Source organism: Phyllobates terribilis, unplaced genomic scaffold (genome assembly GCF_046119375.1).
Source record: "Phyllobates terribilis strain yellow unplaced genomic scaffold, ASM4611937v1 Scaffold_11__3_contigs__length_659146591, whole genome shotgun sequence".
NCBI lineage: Eukaryota > Metazoa > Chordata > Amphibia > Anura > Dendrobatidae > Phyllobates > Phyllobates terribilis.
In genome coordinates, this window is record NW_027362771.1 from 378,590,112 (window position 1) to 378,613,899 (window position 23,788).

General features: G+C 45.2%; 1 protein-coding gene across 4 annotated transcripts in view; it reads right to left on the bottom strand.

The window, feature by feature from the left end:
- CHRNA7 (cholinergic receptor nicotinic alpha 7 subunit) overlaps window positions 1–23,788 on the bottom strand; it is a 460,420-nt gene that overhangs the window by 167,317 nt on the left and 269,315 nt on the right. The window lies entirely within an intron of this gene.

Genomic DNA, 23,788 nt, shown 5'->3' on the forward strand with positions numbered 1-23,788 from the left:
TGACCTAATAATATGGGTATACAGGTGATAGAAATGTAAATCTATTCATACCTGTATTCCTCATATTAGAGGTCTAGTTGCTGTGAAATTTCTTTTTATTCATTCAGGTTTCTGATGCACTCCAGCCCCAGGGTTCGGATGAAATCCCCGCTACTGTGTTAATTATAATGTTTCCCCCTTCCCCTGCACATCACAATGCCCTGTGATGTGCAGTAGCGGTAGTCAAATCCCGCACCTGCATACTTCACTTTTTGTACAAGGCATACTTCTTCCTCCCATCTATGTTCATTGTACTGCAGGAATCTTGTGCGCAGGCACTGGGAAGTCACAGTGACTCACCTGCGTACAAGATCCCTGCAGTACAATGAACATAGATGGGAGGAAGAAGTGCGGTTTGTCCAAAAAGTGAAGTGTGCAGGCGTGGGATTTGGCCACGCCTGCACAGGGGGAGGGGGGAGACATTATAATTAACACAGGAGGTGGGGATTTCATCCAGGCCCCGAGATTGGAACGCATCAGAAACCTGAATGAGTAAAAAGAAATTTCACAGCAACTAGACCTCTAATATGAGGCATACAGGTATGAATAGATTGACATTTCTATCACCTGTATGCCCATATTATTAGGTCATATAAGTCCCAGGGGATGACAGATTCCCTTTAAATTACCCTACTTACAGAAAATCAAGATTTACTACTACCTATATTTCCAATAACACACGCTATATAAGAAATAATAATAATAATAATATTGCAATATAACAGACAAATAACACCAGCATATACAGTAGTAATAATACCACCATGCTGGTTATTAACAAAGCACTCCCATCTATATTTTTTATTAAATGTGTGTATATATGCATGTAGTGTAGTGTGAGTGTATTAATATACTCGCCTACCACTGCCGTCTCTGTATCCAGCTACGATCTGCTCCGTTTCTCAGTGATTTTAACCCAATTTCGACTAGCCAGCCAACTCTATGCATGAACCAGAAGTGGCTTTTACAATGTAAGTCTAATGAGCACCAGAACATGGCTGCATTGGCTTGCAATGTAAAGCAGCCAGACCCCTCTAGTCTTCATTCCAGGTAGAATAACTGCTCAGCATTACATTGATTTGTTCATGGTGTGAGTGTTAGGGCCATATCTCCAAAGTGTCCCAGAAGCCATATTTCAACATGACAATGCCAGACTCCAGGGGCGTAACTGGGAGGCAGGCGGTGCAGTTGTCCCAAGCACAGCCTATTGTGGTAGTCTGAGGTGTTTCCCACGGGCCTATATTTTTCCACCTCCAGGGAGTGAGATTTGGCTATTCTCCGAGCTAGGTGTTAAACTGACAGCCAGTTCAGAAAACATGTAAATGGCAGGCTCTCGATAAGTAAGAAAGACGGCAAAAAACATCAAAGGACTAATCAATATTTCCTTTATCCAATGAAGAAAGATTTCATCTTTACAAATTCGGCAGGTGCAGATCTCCGGCTTTTCTGACAGTGCCTCTGCTTCTCTGTCTTCATTCCCTTATCGCTGGTGAGCCAATGTAGGTCAGTGGGAAGCCTCATAGTAATTCAAGAATTGTTTGAAGCCTCTGCATGACACTTTTTGCAGTTTTTACTAAATGTTACATCTTGATGCAAATTTCGTGAAGGTGCCCATGAAAGCAAGAAATCATTGGTTTTGGTGGTATATGCACAATTTACTAGATCTCTAAGTTTGGGAAATGAATGCAAGGATAAAATATTATTTTTCTCTGCATATGTGTATATCAAAATTGTGACATTGTTCTGGCAGGAAAAAGGGTTAATGACAGCTGTACTGCACAGAACTGTCAGAGGGTTTGAAAAAGAAAATATATTAACAATATAACATATTATACACGTTATAAAATTATATGGCTCTCTATGCATATTCCACGGCACTGGTGTCTTGGGCGGGGGTTGTTCTCCATTCCTTTCCAGGGACTCTTACATAGTTTAATTCTGTAGCTGATAATTTGAAAAAAAAATTGTTCGACCATTAATCTTACAGTTAACCCAGAGTGAGGCAAAAATTGCTAACTGCCTCATATCAGGGGAAATTCTTTCTTAGTTCCAAATATAACTGTGAGAATAAGGCCGGGGTCACACGAGTGTATGTTCTATCATGCGAGAAAATCGGAGCCGATTATGCAAATGACACACTGCTCAAACGCTGTCAGAGGTTGAGCCGAGTGTCTGTGCACTGTGCTCCGATTCTCTCGAAAGTAATTTCTCCATATCCTCCATTGCCAGCATTCGCAAAGATATAGGTGCGTGCAATCTGATACTCGGATGCACTCACAACATGCTGCGATTTTTTTTCTCATGCCGAACCGATCTTAGCTGCCCCATAGAACAACACTGGTCCGATTGCTATGTGATAAAACATTGCATAGCACTTGGCCATGTTATACGCTCATGTGAGCAGCTCTTAGTCCCTAGATCCATGTTCCAGTTCCAAATATTAAGTATTCACAATGTAAGATATTATATCTTTCAAGAAAGGAATCCAGGCCTCTTGTGACCTTGTTCATTGAATCAACCACCACAAACTTGGTAGGGCAGAGTTACATAGCTTCACTGCTCATTTAGTAAAGAATCTTCATCTGCGATGAAACCTTTTTTACTGTAGATATAGAGAATGCTCTCTTGTGATGATTACAAGCCTAGTTTTCTAAAGATCTTTAAACATAGCCCTCTAATGTTTTGTATATAGTAAGGAGATTGTCCCAGTCTGTGTTTACAAGGTTGCAATGGGAATTGTCCCATCTACAATATGCGACTACTGCAGGCAATCAATGGCCTCAGCTTGCTCCTGCTGTCTATCTTGGCTTCTGTGCCAGTGATCAGTTGCAGCAGTCTCGTGTTGTGCTGATGCCCTGTAAATATAAATTGGAGAGGACCAATGGAGCGATGGAAGTGGAGTAGCACTTAATTCAGCAGGTAAATAATTCTTATTTTGTTATTGTAAAAACATCTCCTGCTTATAGTCCAATTTGAGTGAAAACTGCTAACCATTTACATGTCCACTATGTTTCTTTTAGTAGTAGTTTTACTCAGTGTTTTACTATTAAAGGGGTGGTTTGGCACCTAAAATGTATTTTCTAATATCTATCCTTACATCCTAACCACTTTTGTAATTTGCTTTATTACACAACAAGACCCTTCTACCTATGTAGTTAATCCCTAAATGTGTTTTTTTCACTGTACTTCCTGTGATGTTTAACTTGAGGGGAATCTGAAATGAGACATTACAGCAGGCTAGGGCTGCACTCACTCCCCACAGCGTCCATCGCCCCTCCTGGACCAGGATGTCACCAGGAGGCAGTACAGAAGTTACTTGCTAGTTTATTTCATCGCTGCCCCCTCTGAAGACATTCTAGGTGATGGACGCTGCTGTGGGAGAGGTGAGTGCAGCACCGACACTCTACTTTTATCTCCGCAGCCACCATAGTGCCTATGAAAAAAAACATCAGGGAACAAAGGTAGAACCAGTGAGTGATCCCAGCACCACCCAAAACCTTCTAGTACGGCCCTATAATGAATCGTAATAAGGGGCGGTGCTGTAAGCAGTGAGTGATATCAGCACCTCCCCCTGTTGATCATTCATTTGCTAGAAGCTGTGTGGAGGTGCTGGTGTCACTCACTGCTTCTAGCAATGCCCCCTGCTGACGATTTATTTGATATATACGGCACAGACCAAAAGTTTGGACACACCTTCTCATTTAAAGATTTTCTGTATTTTCTTGACTATGAAAATTGTACATTCACACTGAAGGCATCAAAACTATGAATTAACACATGTGGAATTATATACTTAACAAAAAAGTGTGAAACAACTGAAAATATGTCTTTTATTCTAGGTTCTTCAAAGTAGCCACCTTTAGCTTTCATGACTGCTTTGCACACTCTTGGCATTCTCTTGATGAGCTTCAAGAGGTAGTCACCGGAAATGGTCTTCCAGCAATCCTGAAGGAGTCCCCAGAGATGCTTAGCACTTGTTGGCCCTTTTGCCTTCACTCTGCGGTCCAGCTCACCCCAAACCATCTCGATTGAGTTCAGGTCTGGTGACTGTGGAGGCCAGGTCATCTGGCGTAGCACCCCATCACTCTCCTTCTTGGTCAAATAGCTCTTACACAGCCTGGAGGTGTGTTTGGGGTCATTGTTCTGTTGAAAAATAAATGATGGTCCAACTAAACGCAAACCGGATGGAATAGCATGCCGCTGCAAGATGCTGTGGTAGCCATGCTGGTTCAGTATGCCTTCAATTTTGAATAAATCCCCAACGGTGTCACCAGCAAAGCACCCCCACACCATCACACCTCCTCCTCCATGCTTCACGGTGGGAACCAGGCATGTAGAGTCCATCCGTTCACCTTTTCTGCATCGCACAAAGACACGGTGGATGGAACCAAAGATCTCAAATTTGGATTCATCAGACCAAAGCACAGATTTCGACTGATCTAATGTCCATTCCTTGTGTTCTTTAGCCCAAACAAGTCTCTTCTGCTTGTTGCCTGTCCTTAGCAGTGGTTTCCTAGTAGCTATTTTACCATGAAGGCTTGCTGCACAAAGTCTCCTCTTAACAGTTGTTGAAGAGATGTGTCTGCTGCTAGAACTCTGTGTGGCATTGACCTGGTCTCTAATCTGAGCTGCTGTTAACCTGCAATTTCTGAGGCTGGTGACTCGGATAAACTTATCCTCAGAAGCAGAGGTGACTCTTGGTCTTCCTTTCCTGGGGCGGTCCTCATGTGAGCCAGTTTCTTTGTAGCGCTTGATGGTTTTTGCAACTGCACTTGGGGACACTTTCAAAGTTTCCCAATTTTTCGGACTGACTGACCTTCATTTCTTAAAGTAATGATGGCCACTCGTTTTTCTTTACTTACCTGCTTTTTTCTTGCCATAATACAAATTCTAACAGTCTATTCAGTAGGAATATCAGCTGTGTATCCACCAGACTTCTGCACAACACAACTGATGGTCCCAAAACCATTTATAAGGCAAGAAATCCCACTTATTAAACCTGACAGGGCACACCTGTGAACTGAAAACCATTTCCGGTGACTACCTCTTGAAGCTCATCAAGAGAATGCCAAGAGTGTGCAAAGCAGTCATCAAAGCAAAAGGTGGCTACTTTGAAGAACCTAGAATATAAGACATATTTTCAGTTGTTTCACACTTTTTTGTTAAGTATATAATTCCACATGTGTTAATTCATAGTTTTGATGCCTTCAGTGTGAATGTACAATTTTCATAGTCAAGAAAATACAGAAAAATCTTTAAATGAGAAGGTGTGTCCAAACTTTTGGTCTGTACTGTATATATCTTCAGAGGTGGCAGCGATGCAAGAAACTAATGATTAACTGCAGCGCTTCTCCCATTATGTACTGTTCCAGGAGGGACAATGGACGCTTCCTGGAGTGAGTGTAGCCCCAGCCTCCTGTGATGTCACATTTGAGACTTCTCTCAAACGAAACATCACAGGAAGTGCAGTAAAATATCACATTTAGGGATTAGCTAGAGAGGGAAAAGTGTTGGGTATTGTGTGGTAAAGCTAAATACAAAGTGGTTAGGGTGTAAGGATAAATAGTTAGAAAATACATTTTAGGAGCCAGACCACCCCTTTAAGTCATTGTATAATAAAGTTCAAGTGCACAACCTTACATTTATCCACATAAAAATTCATTTGCCATTTGTAAGCATTGTCAAGACAGACAATATAGCAAAGAAATGTCTCCAACATGACATCTCAAGGAAAGCTTTAAAAAATAATAAGCTACAACATTTATAAACAAACACTGTAAAAGGAACCTACCAGCAGGATTGTGGTGCCCTAACTACAGGCAGCATGAAAAATAAACTTCTATAATAACAATAAAATGTTCTATTTCGCATGGCAGCGGTGTTTTAGAAGAAACATAGCTTTCAAAATACAAGGCTCAGTTTCTCAATGGCTCCACGTTGACTTGTCACTGCCCAGCAAACCCTGATTGGCAAGAATCTTTCTATACCCAGATATAAAACAGAGTTTTGATAAACATGAACTTTGCACTATAAGACATAATTACTTCCTTTGCAGAGAGTGACTATCGCTTTTATGACCTGGGTGAATATCTGTGCCTAACCATGCTCAACTAAATACCTGTATACATGTAAATACATGTTCAGTTGAAACCAGAAGTTTACGTACACTATATAAAAAGACACATGCATGTTTTTCTCAATATCTCACATGAACTCAGAATAAACCTTTCCCATTTTAGGTCATTTAGGATTACCATCATTTTTAATATTTGCCAAATGCCAGAATAATAAGAGAGGGAGAATGTTTTAAGGCATATTATTATTTACTGCAAAGTCAAAAGTTTACATACATTTCAGTAGTATTTGGTAGCTTTGCCCTTAAACTAAATGACTTGGGTCAAACGTTCGTTTGGGATATCCTTCCACAAGCTTCTCACAATAGTTGGCCAGAATTTGGGCCTATTCCTCCTGACAAAACAGGTGTAACTGATCCAGGTTTGTCAGTCGCCTTGCTCGCACCTGCCTTTTCAGCTTTGCCCATAAATTTTCAATAGGATTGAGATCAGGGCTTTGTGATGGCCACTCCAAAACATGGACTTTGCTATCCTTAAGCCACCTTGTTACTATTTTTGCAGTATGCTTAGGGTCATTGTCCATTTGGAATACATGTCCATCCAGGCTTTAACTTCCTGGCTGATATCTTGAGATGTTGCTTCAGTATTGTCACATAATCTTCTTTTCTCATAATGCCATCTATTTTGTGAAGTGCACCAGTCCCTCCTGCAGCAAAACAACCCCACAACATGATGCTGCCTCCTCCGTGTTTCACAGTTGGGATGGTGTTCTTAGGCTCTCAAGCTTCTCCCTTTTTCCTCCAAATTTAACGATGGTCATTATGCCCAAAAAGTTCAATTTTAGTTTCATCAAAACACAGGACATGTCTCCAAAAATTAAGATCTTTGTTCCTGGGTGCACTTTCAGCCCATATTGATACGGTTCTCGTTTCACTAAGGATATTGACACAATCTTACCAGCTTCCGCCATCATCTTCACAAGGTCTTTTGGTTTTGTCCTTGGGTTGATATGGGTTGGAGCAAAGCACGTTAATCTCTGGGACACAGAACCCGCTTCCTTCCTGAGCGTTATGATGGCTGGAAATTCCCATCTTGTTTGTACTTGCATATAATTGTTTGTATAGATGAGTGAGACACCTCCAAGTATCTTGAAATTGTACCCAAGGATGAGCCAGACTTGTGCAAGTCCACAGTTCTCTTCCTGATATCTTGGCTGATTTCTTTAGACTTTCCTATGATGCTACACAAAGAAGCAGTGTGTTTCAGGTGTGTATTAAAATACATCCACAGGTGTGTCTTTAATTAACTGATGTTGCAAAAAAATCTATCCGAAGCTTCAAAACACATGACATAATCATATGAGCAGGCGAGAATTGTTTAAAGGCATAGTAATCTAAGTGTGTGTAAACTTTTGATTTTGCAGTAAGTAATAAAAATCCCTTAAAACATTCTCTCTCTCTCTCATTATTCTGGCATTTGACAAATATTAAAAATGATGGTAATCCTAATTGACCTAAAACGGAAAAGGTTTATTCTGATTTCATGTCAGATATTGAGAAAAACATGCATGTGTCTTTTTTATATAGTGTATGTAAACTTCTAGCTAGTTTCATATCTTTTGGTGGACATCTTGTGTTTGCATTGTGACACTTTGTTGTAATTGATTCTCTCTTATTTTACAGCTTTCATATTTTAAATTTGTTTGCCTAGACTTAATCATCCTTTTATTGACCTCATTGTCGCATTAAATATAATACATGGTGGTGGTTTGCAGAATATTTTTTTAACTGTTGTAAATGGCACACAGCACAATAATTCATTTTAATACATGTTTTATGTTCATGCATGGACATGTCTCATTCTAAAGCAAGTGTGGAAGTGTTTGATAAGAGCATAGCAATAAACCAGGCTGTAAGGTAAAATCTATAATATAATCGTCGAAGCGTCCCTCTGTCTGAAGCCTCTATAGACTGCGCATGCGCGACACGCAGTCTGGCTCCAGACAGAAGAATGCATGGAGACGTTACAGGTAAGAGGAGTGTGTATGGCGCTGGAGATCATGGTATACGTAGACACTGAACGCATACCGCGATCTCCGGCACCATACTTACATACTTACCTGACCGGGAGGAGCGTTGCCGCGGCGCCTCTCTTCTGGCCGGAGACCGGGGGCGGAGTGAAGGCGTCGGAATCGGCGCATGCGCATAGCGCCATTTTACTGAAGACACATTTGCAGTGCACTCCTCCCCCGGCCTCCGGCAGAACAGGACACAGCAGCGCTGGAGCACAGGGAAGAAAGGTGAGTATAAGTGTTTATTTTTTTTGTATATGTGCAGCATGAAAGGGATGAGGGGTGCCATACATACCAGGATTGGGGGATGAGGGGCCACACATACCAGGATTGGGGGATGAGGGATCCACACATACCAGGACTGGGGGATGAGGGGGCTACACATACCAGGATTGGGGGGATGAGGGGACCATGCATACCAGGATTGGGGGTGAGGGGACCATGCATACCAGGATTGGGGGATGAGGGTACCATGCATACCAGGATTGGGGGATGAGAGGTACCATGCATACCAGGATTGGGGGATGAGGAGGGCCATGCATACCAGGATAGGGATGAGGGGGCCATACATACCAGGATTGGGGATGAGAAAACCATGCATACCAGGATGAGGGATTTGGTACCATACATACTAGGATTGGGGGATGAGGGGTGCCATGTATACCAGGATTGGGGGATGAGCGGTGCCATACATACCAGGATTGGGATGAGGGTGCCATGTATACCCAATTTGAAATGAGGGGTGCCATGCACACCACGATTGGGGATGGGCGGTGCCATGCATACCAGGATTGGGGATGAGGGGTGCCATGCATACCAGGATTGGGGAAAGAGGGGTACCATGCATACCAGGATTGAGGAGTGAGGGGTACCATGCATACCAGAATTGAGGAGTGAGAGGTACCATGCATACCAGGATTGGGGGATGAGGGGTACCATGCATACCAGGATTGGGGGATGAGGGGTACCATGCATACCAGGATAGGGATCTGGGGGGCCATGCATACCAGGATTCGGATGAGGGGCCATGCATAAAAGGATAGGGATGAGGGGTACCATGTATACCAGGATAGGGATGCATACCAGGATTGAGGGTGGGGGGTGCCATGCATGCCAGGATTGGGGGTGAGGTGTGCCATGTGTACCAGGATTGAGGGTGAGGGGTGCCATGAGTACCAGGATTGAGGGTGAGGGGTGCCATGCATACCGGGATAGTAATGAGGCGTGCCAGGATGGGGATATGGGCAGCACATAACAGGATGGGGGAACAGGATTGGGAAGCACAAATACCAGGATGGGGGCAGCACAAATACCAGGATGGGGGCAGCACATACCAGCATGGGAGACCATATACCAATAAAAATGCTCTCCACCCGGGCGGCAAACAGGCTCAATTGCTAGTTATATATAATGGCATATGTAATATTATTTCTTGGAAAAGCCAGAACACAATAATACACCAATACATCATGATACTAACTGACACTGTTAAGGTGCCCATATGTCTTAGACAGACGTCATCTGAATAGTTATTCTCCCAACACCCCCATAGCACACTTGATTAAGGCCACCATACACATTAAATTTAAAGAAATGAGCCACTGCATAAGTTGGTCGCTTACCAACCTATGCTCCTGCTCATTTCTTTGGCTTTGATGTACTTTCTTTTACACTGTACAAACAGAGGCATGGCTCCCCATTTTTGAGCTAGGCATTTCATCCATATAGCTTCTCAATGACAGGGCTCTGAACAGTCAGGTCTGGTTCCTGCTCTTCCATTATCTATATTGAGCTCGGCTGACACAAGGTCAGGTTTTAATACTAGAGATAGGACGATCCTGATTGGGTATACATTAGTGGAAAGGCTTTCACACTTTTTTTTTTTTCAAAATAGTGTTAACTAATAGTGTTGAGCGAGCACTAAAATGCTCGGGTGCTCGAAGCTCGGGCCGAGCTCGCCGTGATACTCGGGTGCTTGACCCGAGCAACGAGCCCAATGTTAGTCTATGGTAGACTCAAGCATTTTTGCGGTGGCACACCCGGCAGTCTTTTAAAAGCCTAACAAGTGCCCAAAACGATAGTGACAGTGCTCAAATTACATGGGGACAACATGGGGATCGCCCCAGGAAGCATTTCTGACCCCCAGGTCACTGCTGTCAACAACGTGGTCAGAGGTATTAAGCCACTTTTACGGACTCACAATAAAACGTTCAAAAACGAAAGTGAAACTTTTTAACTGTGAAATATGTTTTGGAACATCCTTTCCAGGGAAAAGACTTGTGTATAAGTTAAAATAAATGACCAAAAACAAAAATACTCCTCTGCACCTTCGGCTATGTTCACAAGTAGCATTTTTTCTGCGTTTTTGCACTTTTGTATTGCTTTCAACTATGACAAATGCATTCACCGGGAAATGTCATTTTAACATTTTACAACCTTATCTGGCCATGTGCTGTGTGACACATGCATGAAGTGCTGAAAAGACATGGGAACAGCATGGGGAAGACCCCTGGAAGCATCTCTGACTCCCAGGTCACTGTCTAAAAGTGTGCCCATCATAAGTGATCCTTGCCACATCAGAAGATGCAGACTTGCAACTATCCCCATGCAAGTCCTAGTCCCAGGGCAGTGTTCAATTGTACCTCCCCCATTCCTTGCAATGCAAGCGCAAGTATGCAGCCTGCCACCCACCCACCCCCAGGCTGCAATACCATACTGCTTGCTTGCTTGAACTTGAAATTGAGCCTTTTAGGCATGTGGAGGCGGAATCTGGCCACCACGTCATGGCTGTGTTGGCGGCCTGGAATCCATACTCAGTCCCCAGCTGCTCGGCGGCCGGGTGTCCATACTCGGTCCCCAGCCGCCCCGCGGCCGGGTGTCCACACACGGTCCCCAGCCGCCTAGGGGCAGCCGGGTGTCCATAAACGGTCCCCAGCCGCCCCTATTTCTCCTTGGAACATCCCCCAACACACTTTTCTTTGCCCGGCCTGCTTTAGGCAGCATTGGACGAGCCCACCAGAGAACCAGACTCCTCCGGTGGGCCCTGACTTCTCCATTGGTGCAGTTGAGAGTGCCAAGGTGAGGAGCATGATGATGATGACAGAAGTTAGCATCTGCTATGTTTTCTTTTAATGCAAGTGTAAGTGTGCAGCCTGCCACCCACCCACCCCCAGACTACAATTCCATACTGCTAGCTTGCACTTGAAATGGGGCCTTTTAGTTTGGAGGAGGCTGAAGCTGGCCACTACCTCATGGCTGCTTCGGCAGCGAGGTATCCATACTCAGTCCCCAGCCGCCCCTATTTGTTCTGGTGTGCCTTATACATAAGATTAAGCGCGTATACAAAAACATTACCTGTGCCCTCTCCAGTGCATTTAGTGGGAAGGAGAGCCTATTCCGCTGTAGTGTGTGCATGCCAAACCCCTGTTCATGGTACATGCGAAGATGCCTCCCACCTTGCACCTGTCGTTGCAGACTTGCAACTCTCCCCATTCAAGTCCTTATCCCAGGGCAGTGTTCAATTGTACCTCTCCCATTCCTTGCAATGCAAGCGCAAGTATGCAGCCTGCCACCCACCCACCCCCAGGCTGCAATACCATACTGATTGCTTGCTTGCACTTTAAATTGGGCCTTTTAGGCATGTGGAGGCAGAATCTGGCCACCACGCCATGGCTGTGTCGACGGCCTGGTATCCATACTCAGTCCCCAGCCGCCTGGTGGCCGGGTGTCCCCGCTTGCTTTCCAGCCTCCAGGGGGTGGCCGGGTGTCTATACTCGGTCCCCAGCCACCCCTATTTGTCCCAGTAACCTTTCCCACACTTTTCTTACCCTGGCCTGCTTTAGGGCAGCATTGGCCGAGCCCACCGGACTATCAGACTCCTCCGGTGGGCCCTGGCTTCTCCATCAGGGGAGTTGAGAGTGCCAAGGTGAGGAGCATGATGAGGATGATAGAAGTTAGCATCTGCTTTGTTTTGTTGTAATGCAAGCGCATGTATGTAGTAGCGGCTAGGCCTGAGGTGGTCAGCGTTTTGGCGCATATCCTACCTCCTCCGAGGATTGCTGGATGTTTTCCTGCTACTATCAAAGTTCTATGACTTCCGTTAAAACAAAGCTTCAGGTGATAAATGATGGATGAGGTAGTGGCAAAGGAGAAACATTCACATCAATATCAGGCCAGTCAACCAGATATGTCTTGTAGGATATGTTTCTGTAACAAAAGGAGCGGTTCGGCTACACAGTTATAGGGCATATAGTGAGTGCAATGCCTACCAAAAATTTTGAGGCACTCCAATGCCCCTTGGAAATGACATGGAGGTCAGAGGGCGTTAACTAAACCTTTTTTTCCATTTATAGCAACTGGGTCTCCTGTGCACTGTTGGCCTAAGCAGTGAATGAAAGGCTTTCCAAAAATTATGAGGAACTGCAATGCCCCTTACAAGAGCCATGTGTGGCACCCCAGGGGTCTGGTCACCACAGTAATAGAGATATTACGTCGGAGAGCAAGTGGGAGGCTTCCTGGTCAGGATCCCTTAAACATGCAACATCCTCCTGCCCCAGTCCTGGGAGGGGAGAATTCTGCCCTTATAAACTGGATCTGGGGCGGGGTTGAGTGAGTCAGAGAACAGAGAACAGTCAGAGTCAGAGTGAGAGCAAGGGAAAGTAACAGCAAGGAGCTCTGTAGGAGCTAGGAGCTAAAGACCAGGGGCTGGAAGCTGAGCAGAGCTCGCCCTGGCAGAAGACAATAGGAACCGGACACAGGAGTCCGAGGCTGTGAGGACTTATATATCCAGCAGCAGAAACCAGCCGGCAGGGGATTTCAGGTCCTCTGGCCATAGAAGCCCGGAGGCTCAGTCACAAGCAAGGGACTAGCACCGCCGTCGTGGAGCGGAGGCTAACAGAAGGCCCCAAGTCACCAGCCATACGGGTGAGCACTACACGGTACACTCAGGGACGTGGGCTACTTCTACCCGCTCACAGCAAGGTAGCCAGGAAGAGTGCAGACAGACGGGGAGGCCTACAACTCCACCTGGCCAGGGGAACTCCTGCTTGCTCACAGACTGACCAGGCCTCTTATGCTAGCCAGTACTCATGGGAGGGTCTACCTTATAATCATCAGTAAAGACCCTGAACTGCACTGCAAAGACTCTGAGTCGTTCCTGCTGCGCTCATGCACCATCACCCCCATCATCCACACTCACTGCCCTGAGGCTATACTCCTCCCATGGGGAGTTATCCCATTCTCTGCTGCGCACACAACACCAGCCTCAGCGGTCTGCCTCGCAGTGGTGGTACTCCCTGACCGCAATCCACGGGTGGCGCAGTCGGACAATTAACCTCAAAACCTAAGAAAGACTGCTAATGGTTTGACCAGCCTGAGCCACGGGACCCGGTCACCGCCATGGAGACTACAGACCACAGAGACCCGGCACCGGGTATCCCACACACGTGTACACACGGCCCAGGGGGCGCGTCACATGCAGTACAGCATATTACAAACATAAGTCCCATTATTGGGGAGTGGGTGTCCCATAGTATTTGCTTATGCCTTGCAAGCAAAAGCTGCCAAAAATTAGGACGGAGCAACTTGAAATGCCCCTTACAAGAGCCATGCAGTACAGCATATTACAAACATAAGTCCCATTATTGGGAGTGGGTGTACCATAGTATTTGCTTATGCCTTGCAAGCAAAAGCTGCCAAAAATTAGGACGGAGCAACTTGCAATGCCCCTTACAAGAGCCATGCACTACAGCATATTACAAGCATAAGTTCCATTATTGGGGAGTGGGTCTCCCATAGTATTTGCTTATGCTTTCCAAGCAAAAGCTGCCAAAAATTAGGACGGAGCAACTTGCAATGCCCCTTACAAGAGCCATGCAGTACAGCATATTACAAACATAAGTCCCATTATTGGGGAGTGGGTGTCCCATAGTATTTGCTTATGCTTTCCAAGCAAAAGCTGCCAAAAATTAGGACGGAGCAACTTGCAATGCCCCTTACAAGAGCCATGCAGTACAGCATATTACAAACATAAGTCCCATTATTGGGGAGTGGGTCTCCCATATTATTTGCTTATGCTTTCCAAGCAAAAGCTGCCAAAAATTAGGATGGAGCAACTTGCAATGCCCCTTACAAGAGCCATGCAGTACAGCATATTACAAACATAAGTCCCATTATTGGGGAGTGGGTGTCCCATGGTATTTGCTTATGCTTTCCAAGCAAAAGCTGCCAAAAATTAGGACGGAGCAACTTGCAATGCCCCTTACAAGAGCCATGCAGTACAGCATATTACAAACATAAGTCCCATTATTGGGGAGTGGGTGTCCCATAGTATTTGCTTATGCCATGCAAGCAAAAGCTGCCAAAAATTAGGACGGAGCAACTTGCAATGCCCCTTACAAGAGCCATGCAGTACAGCATATTACAAACATAAGTCCCATTATTGGGGAGTGGGTCTCCCATATTATTTGCTTATGCTTTCCAAGCAAAAGCTGCCAAAAATTAGGATGGAGCAACTTGCAATGCCCCTTACAAGAGCCATGCAGTACAGCATATTACAAACATAAGTCCCATTATTGGGGAGTGGGTGTCCCATAGTATTTGCTTATGCCTTGCAAGCAAAAGCTGCCAAAAATTAGTACGGAGCAACTTGCAATGCCCCTTACAAGAGCCATGCAGTACAGCATATTACAAACATAAGTCCCATTATTAGGGAGTGGGTCTCCCATAGTATTTGCTTATGCTTTCCAAGCAAAAGTTGCCAAAAATTAGGACGGAGCAACTTGCAATGCCCCTTACAAGAGCCATGCAGTACAGCATATTACAAACATAAGTCCCATTATTGGGGAGTGGGTCTCCCATATTATTTGCTTATGCTTTCCAAGCAAAAGCTGCCAAAAATTAGGATGGAGCAACTTGCAATGCCCCTTACAAGAGCCATGCAGTACAGCATATTACAAACATAAGTCCCATTATTGGGGAGTGGGTGTCCCATAGTATTTGCTTATGCCTTGCAAGCAAAAGCTGCCAAAAATTAGTACGGAGCAACTTGCAATGCCCCTTACAAGAGCCATGCAGTACAGCATATTACAAACATAAGTCCCATTATTGGGGAGTGGGTCTCCCATAGTATTTGCTTATGCTTTCCAAGCAAAAGTTGCCAAAAATTAGGATGGAGCAACTTGCAATGCCCCTTACAAGAGCCATGCAGTACAGCATATTACAAACATAAGTCCCATTATTGGGGAGTGGGTGTCCCATGGTATTTTCTTATGCTTTCCAAGCAAAAGCTGCCAAAAATTAGGATGGAGCAACTTGCAATGCCCCTTACAAGAGCCATGCAGTACAGCATATTACAGACATAAGTCCCATTATTGGGGAGTTGGTGTCCCATAGTATTTGCTTATGCCTTGCAAGCAAAAGCTGCCAAAAATTAGGACGGAGCAACTTGCAATGCCCCTTACAAGAGTCATGCAGTACAGCATATTACAAACATAAGTCCCATTATTGGGGAATGGGTGTCCCATAGTATTTGCTTATACTTTCCAAGCAAAAGCTGCCAAAAATTAGGACGGAGCAACTTGCAATGCCCCTTACAAGAGCCATGCAGTACAGCATATTACAAACATAAGTCCCATTATTGGGGAGTGGGTCTCCCATAGTATTTGCTTATGCTTTCCAAGCAAAAGCTGCCAAAAATTAGGATGGAGCAACTTGCAATGCCCCATACAAGAGCCATGCAGTACAGCATATTACAAACATAAGTCCCATTATTGGGGAGTGGGTGTCCCATGGTATTTGCTTATGCTTTCCAAGCAAAAGCTGCCAAAAATTAGGACGGAGCAACTTGCAATGCCCCTTACAAGAGCCATGCAGTACAGCATATTACAAACATAAGTCCCATTATTGGGGAGTGGGTGTCCCATAGTATTTGCTTATGCCTTGCAAGCAAAAGCTACCAAAAAGTAGGATGGAGCAACTTGCAATGCCCCTTACAAGAGCCATGCAGTACAGCATATTAGAAACATAAGTCCCATTATTGGGGAATGGGTGTCTCATAGTATTTGCTTATGCCTTGCAAGCAAAAGCTGCCAAAAATTAGGACGGAGCAACTTGCAATGCCCCTTACAAGAGCCATGCAGTACAGCATATTACAAACATAAGTCCCATTATTGGGGAGTGGGTCTCCCATAGTATTTGCTTATGCTTTCCAAGCAAAAGCTGCCAAAAATTAGGACGGAGCAACTTGCAATGCCCCTTACAACAGCCATGCAGTACAGCATATTACAAACATATGTCCCATTATTGGGGAGTGGGTCTCCCATAGTATTTGCTTATGCTTTCCAAGCAAAAGCTGCCAAAAATTAGGACGGAGCAACTTGCAATGCCCCTTACAAGAGCCATGCAGTACAGCATATTACAAACATAAGTCCCATTATTGGGGAGTGGGTGTTCCATGGTATTTGCTTATGCTTTCCAAGCAAAAGCAGCCAAAAATTAGGACGGAGCAACTTGCAATGCCCCTTACAAGAGCCATGCAGTACAGCATATTACAAACATAAGTCCCATTATTGGGGAGTGGGTCTCCCATAGTATTTGCTTATGCTTTCCAAGCAAAAGCTGCCAAAAATTAGGACGGAGCAACTTGCAATGCCCCTTACAACAGCCATGCAGTACAGCATATTACAAACATAAGTCCCATTATTGGGGAGTGGGTCTCCCATAGTATTTGCTTATGCTTTCCAAGCAAAAGCTGCCAAAAATTAGGACGGAGCAACTTGCAATGCCCCTTACAAGAGCCATGCAGTACAGCATATTACAAACATAAGTCCCATTATTGGGGAGTGGGTGTTCCATGGTATTTGCTTATGCTTTCCAAGCAAAAGCTGCCAAAAATTAGGACGGAGCAACTTGCAATGCCCCTTACAAGAGCCATGCAGTACAGCATATTACAAACATAAGTCCCATTATTGGGGAGTGGGTGTCCCATAGCATTTGCTTATGCCTTGCAAGCAAAAGCTGCCAAAAATAAGGACGGAGGAACTTGCATTGCTGGCACCCTGGTGGTATAGTGGTGGTGGAGGCTGAGGATAAGGAGAATAAGATAAAACAGCCGAAACGAGGAAGCGTATACCCATGTGTGGGTGTGAAGCGGTGCATGTGAATACACCTCCCGAAATAACACAGTGGATTTGACTTTATGTTACTCTGCTGTCATTTGGTGGTGATGAGAAGTCTGGCCCAATCCAGCCCTTGTTCATTTTGATAAGGGTCAGCTTGTCAGCATTGTCAGTTGACAGGCGAGTGAGCTTATCAGTTATAATTCCCACAGCGGCACTAAAAACACGCTCCGATAACACGCTATTGGCAGGGCAGGCCAGGACCTCCAAGGCGTACAGAGCGAGTTCATTCCAAGTGTCCAGCTTGGATACCCAATAATTAAAAGGCACAGAGGAATCACGGAGGATGCTGGTACGGTCGGCAAGGTACTCCCTCACCATCTTTTGAAACTTTCCACTCCTTGTGAGAGTACCCTGCGCCTCAGGGCCTGTAAGCTGGGCGGGTGTCAGAAAACTGTCCCAGAATGTTGACAGTGTTCCCCTGCCTCTGCTGGATTGGAGTTGCATCTCTCTCGCCTGTACGCCTTGGTTGGGCAACGAACTGTGACCTCTGCCGCTAGCGTGTTCAGATGGGAATTTTTTTAAGAGTTCTGCAGCAAGGGCCTTCTGGTACTGCCCCATTTTTGTAGACCTCTCCACCTCAGGAATAAGCGAGTGAAAGTTCTCCTTGTAGCGGGGGTCTACAAGTGTCATCAACCAGTAATGACTGTCACCCAACATTTTGACAACGCGAGGGTCACGGTTAAGGCAGCGTAACATAAAGTCAGCCATGCGTGCCAGACTGGTAACGGGAAAGATTTACGTGTCCTCACCAAGATGATGACTGACCATGCTCTCCTCCTCCTCCTCTTCCTCCTCCCCCCTGTCTTCAGGCCACCCACGCTGAACCAACGGTATGACACTTGTACAGGTGCTACCCTCTACAACGCATGATAGCAGCTCCTGTTCTTCCTCCTCCTCCTCCTCCTCTCCCTCTTTGTCCCCCAATGCACGTTGGGATGAGATGAGGCTGGGCTGTGTGTAATCGCCCGCTACGGCTTCTTGATCCATCTCATCATACTCTGGCTGCAATGCCTCCTCTTTAATTCTCTGCAGAGAGCGTTGCAAAAGACAGACAAGTGGGATGCTGGCACTAATGATGGCGTCATCACCACTCACCATCTTGGTGGCCTCCTCAAAGTTTGTCAGGATGATACATATGTCAGACATCCAGGTACACTCCTGAGGTTTTATGTGTGGAGTCTGACCTGAATATCGACGGCCTTGTTGCAGCTGGTACTCCACAACTGCTCTCTTCTGCTCACAAATCCTTTGCAACATGTGGAGGGTTGAGTTCCAACGTGTGGGGACATCACACACCAGTCGGTGTGCCGGAAGCTGCAAACGCTGCTGCAACACAGCAAGGGCGGCAGAAGCTGTAGCCGACTTGGGAAAATGAGCTGACAGGCGGCGTACTTTCACGAGCAGATCTGGCAACTCGGGGTACAATTTAAGAAACCGAGCCAGGCATGGTACGTGTGTGATCTCACCTCGCCTCAGAGCCGCCACCAGGTTACGGCCATTGTCACACACGACCATGCCGGGATGTAGGTTCAGCGGTCTCAGCCACAGATCTGCCTGCTCTTTCACAGCTGTCCACAACTCACAAGCAGTGTAAGGTTTATCACCTAAGCTTATGAGTTTCAGCACAGCCTGTTGCCGCTGGGCGGAGGCAGTACTGCAACACTTCCAGCTTGTACCTGATGTGGTGATATCTGAGATGGAGGCTGAACATGAGGAGGAGGAGGAGGATGCACAGGACCTGTACACTGTGGGGGCAACTCTGACTGACATAGGGTCCGCAATCCTCGGTGTGGAGAGGATGTGTTCCGTCCCAAGGTCCGACTGGGTCGCGGCTTCCACTATGTTTACCCAGTGTGCTGTCAGAGAGATGTACCGTCCCTGGCCACAAGCACTTGTCCACGTGTCCGTTGTCAGGTGGACTCTACCAGTAACTGCGTTGTTGAGGGCACGGCAGATGCTGTGGGACACGTGCTTGTGTAGTGCGGGGATGGCACACCGGGCAAAATAGTGTCGGCTGGGGACCGAGTACCGAGGGACGGCCACCGCCATAAGATTGCGGAAGGATTCCGTCTCCACCAGCCTAAAAGGCAGTATTTCCAACACAAGCAGTCATGAAATATGCGAATTTAGGACTGTGGCCTGTGGGGCGTTCGCTGCGAATTTCCGCTTTCGTTCAAAGGTCTGGGATATGGACAATTGAACGCTGCGGTGGGACGTGGACATTGATGCTGTTTCTTGAGAAACTGCCATAATAAGTGAAGACTGAGAGGAGGGGGCATCTTTACATGCAGTATGGACAGGGGATTGCCTTGCACACACAACAGGGGGTTCTACTGCACGCACAACAGTGGAAGAAGCAGTTGTGACACCTGCTGACACTGGTCGTGGACCCTGGGTTTCACCCCACAAAGTCGGGTGCTTTGCTGCCATGTGCCTGATCATGCTGGTGGTGGTCAGGCTGGTAGTTTTGTCACCCCTGCTGATGCTGGCATGACAGGTGGAACATATGGCCTTTTTGGGGTTATCAGCAGAGTCTTTAAAAATATTCCAGACTCTGGAAGACCTACCGCTTGTACTGGCAATGTCCCTCGTGTTGATGTTACGGGGAACGGTTGCCTGCCTTCTGTCTGCGGCCACCATACTGCTTCTTCCTGCCTGTTGGGGTACTCTGCCTCCCTCCCCCTGTGTGCTGCTGGCCTCACTCTGCATGTCCTCCTTTCACTTTGGGTCAGTTACTAGATCATCCACCACCTCCTCCTCTTCCACTTGCGCAGCACGATCCCCCTCCTCACTTCCTGGCAAATGTGTCTCGTCATCGTCCACCTCTTGTGACAGATTGCCAACGTCGACTTCCTGTGGCCGTGGCTGTTCAAATATTTGGGCATTGCAACATGGGATCTCTTCTTCCACCACTTCAAGCGTATCAGGCGAGGGGCCCAAATATGGAAATGGACCAGTGAACAGCTCTTCAGAGTGTCCAAGTGTGGGATCACTTGCTGTCTGACGACACTCGGCATGGTGGGAGGAAGGAGCATCAGGGTGAGGAGGAGTATGCGGTCGAGACTCACGGCTACTAGGAGTTGACCGTGTGGAAGACAGACCGGAGGTGGTGGTGCCCAGGTAACTGGAAGTATTATCTGCTATCCAATTAATAACCTGTTCACACTGATCAGTTCTCAATACTGGTGTTGTTCTGTGCTTCCCTAGTAATTCGGTCAAGAAGTGGGAGCGAGAAGATGTGGCTGTTGGTTGTGGCACATTTTCACCTTGGCCACGGCCCCGTCCTCTGAACGAACCATCACCTGAACGTCCACTTCCACGTCCATTACCACGCGCCTTGCCCATTGTAAATGAAGTAAAATAGCTTACACTTGCACTATCAATGGAAAAAGGGTAATAAAGAGTAGATTAGAACCGTGGAAGAGGAAAACCACAGTTATTGTTTACTGGGGTATACCACACTTTTTTAAATAGAGATATTTGCGGCTGAACACACTCAAACTGCTTTTTTTTTAGATACCAAAGGCCCAAAACTGGATAGTACAGCGATTTGACCCGTGGAACTGCGAAACCACACTGGGATGTCGGGCCTACACAAGACTATTTTCAACAGATATATTTTTGTGTCACAACAGTCAGGAGACACTACTGTTTTTCTTTACGGAAAATACTACCAAAAGCTGAATAATAGAGATTTTTTACCGTGGGATGGCAAAACCACAGTTATTGTTTACTGGGGTATACCACACTTTTTTAAATAGAGATATTTGCGGCTGAACAGTGAGTGACACACTCAAACTGCTTTTTTTTAGATACCAAAGGCCCAAAACTGGATAGTACAGCGATTTGACCCGTGGAACTGCGAAACCACACTGGGATGTCGGGCCTACACAAGACTATTTTCAACAGATATATTTTTGTGTCACAACAGTCAGGAGACACTACTGTTTTTCTTTACGCAAAATATACCAAAACCTGAATAATAGAGATTTTTTACCGTGGGATGGCAAAACCACAGTTATTGTTTACAGGGGTATACCACACTTTTTTAAATAGAGATATTTGCGGCTGAACAGTGAGTGACACACTCAAACTGTTTTTTTTTTTAGATACAAATGGCCCAAAATGGATAATACAGAGGTTTGAACCGTGGAAGTGCAAAACAACACTTCTGTTTCTCTAGCCTACACCAGACTATTTTCAACAGTTATATTTGTGTCTGAAAAATCAGAGACACGCTTTTTTTTTGGGGGGGGGGGGACACACCAAAAAGTTAATAAGACGGGTATTTGTACAGTGTGAAGGAGGAAAAAAAAGGAGGATTTAGATGAATAAAAAAGGATTTTTCCTGGCCCCTGACACCTGGTGCTAAGTCCAGCAATTTCAGCTACAGGAGCACACAGGACTATAATGCAGCGTTTGTTGGTATAACCACTGTGTCTCCTATACAGCCTGCCTGCCTGGTATCTGGGATGGATATTAGTCCTGAAAAGGACTGTTTGTTTGTTCTGGCAGCCTTTACAGACCCTACACTAACTATTTCGCAGTTTATATCTCTCCCTAAATCAGCAGCGCTGTCCCTACACTGTCTAATCCAGAGCGACTGTGTCCAAGATGGCGGCGCCCGGTTTTAAATACTCGAGGTGACGCTGTGCGGCCAGCCAGTCACTGTAATGCCCACAACCAACATGGCTGCAGAATTACAGTGACTGGCTGGCAATCCCTGCATGTTCATTGGCTCTGTAAAGAGCGCCAAACATGCAGGGCGGAGACCCGAGCTCCCGCCCGAGTAACCCGGAAATGCTCGGTGCTCGCCGAACATCCCGAGTAGCGTGATGCTCGGGCGAGTACCGAGCAGTGTCGAGCATGTTCGCTCAACACTATTAACTAAGTATCCCATGTTATTTATATGTACTATTACTATTTACTTATTTATTTACTACAGGGTATATGCTCAGTTTGTTTTTTTCATGACTAATGTCGGCTGGATCCCTCAAGAGAGATGTTGGAGTAGATAAGGATCCTGATTGGCATGTCTGTTTTTGGACTGTCTATTTTTTTGTTCTCAGTAAGATAAGCTGCCGCCAGAGGGGTCTGACATCAGATCTCTCATAGGAGGAGTCTGGAGAGATGCCTGCCAGCAGAACGATTGGATGAACAATAATTTGGCCGACAGCTACTGTGTATGGGGGGTTTTAGCCTATGTGTCTTTAGAGCCTAGAGGGAAACAAGCCACATGACACCTTTGACCATAACATACAATATCTCTCATGAAAACAAAGAATCAGCATGTTGAAATAAAACATGCCTAATTGATGGATTCCTTCCACAATAAGATATTGTATAAAAGCTCTTTTATCTTTTGCCCTTACAGCTTTCATTATTGTTTCTTGAACTAATGATCTGTTCAACAGATCATTTTGGGGATAACAGACTATATCAGATGCTGCATAAACATTAAAGCAGACGCTTTTCATAAACTTATGACGAAATTGAACTTTCTAAGGTATTTTCACTTATATTTTTTTCCATTCAATACTTCACTTTTTATCTAGAAAGGAGATTGAGGTAAGAAAGTAAAAGATTGCCTAATATTACATTTGTTGATCCACCTTTGCATCTCCACTCTGTGAACACCAAAGAGCTACTTATGGCTGAAAGCATTGCAGATTGTGTATTCTATTTCCTAACAAGTGTGGGACAAAGAGACATCAATTACATCAATTCTGAGCATAAAATGACTCTTATTTCGAAATAAAAAAAATAATCCTTTACCTTAGCCATTCACAAATAAAGTGGATTTCAAATGGATGAATGCAGCTTTTGTAAACTGCAGATAAAATGTTGGTATTCTGCTAACACCATGGACAGCGAAGAGTAATATACTAGCAGCCTGAGTTCCGAAACAAATAACTTTCGGAAGCTAGAAAAGTGTGCTCTACATAATAAAAACTAACTCAAATTACCCATGTCTATTTACCTTTCAGCCTTTTTACACAATAAACAATAAAGTTGTCATAATTAATAACTTAGTAAATGGCATTACGGAAAACAAAAAATACAATTTAGAAGATTACAGAGACGTTTGCCAATTCAAAAAGTGAATTGCCCAGGGCAGATCGCGTGGAAATCTCTCTGTATGCCTTATCACCTTCAGTTGATCCTGTTAAAATCTCTGCCTCAAAACATTTCTATTCAATGATGTTACAACTAATCGTGTACCTCGTTTTGTATCCAAATTTCTCAACAAAATAATAATACTGCCCACCTTAAGTCTAAGGCAATAACTTGGCATGACTGATGGGGTTAAGCTAATTAAAAATTTAATAGGAAAATGTTCCCTTTCATCGGCGTCATCTACAACAGAGTCATCGCTCCAACATCAGCTGATGTTTTTCTCAGACTCACCTCAACATTAAGCTCTT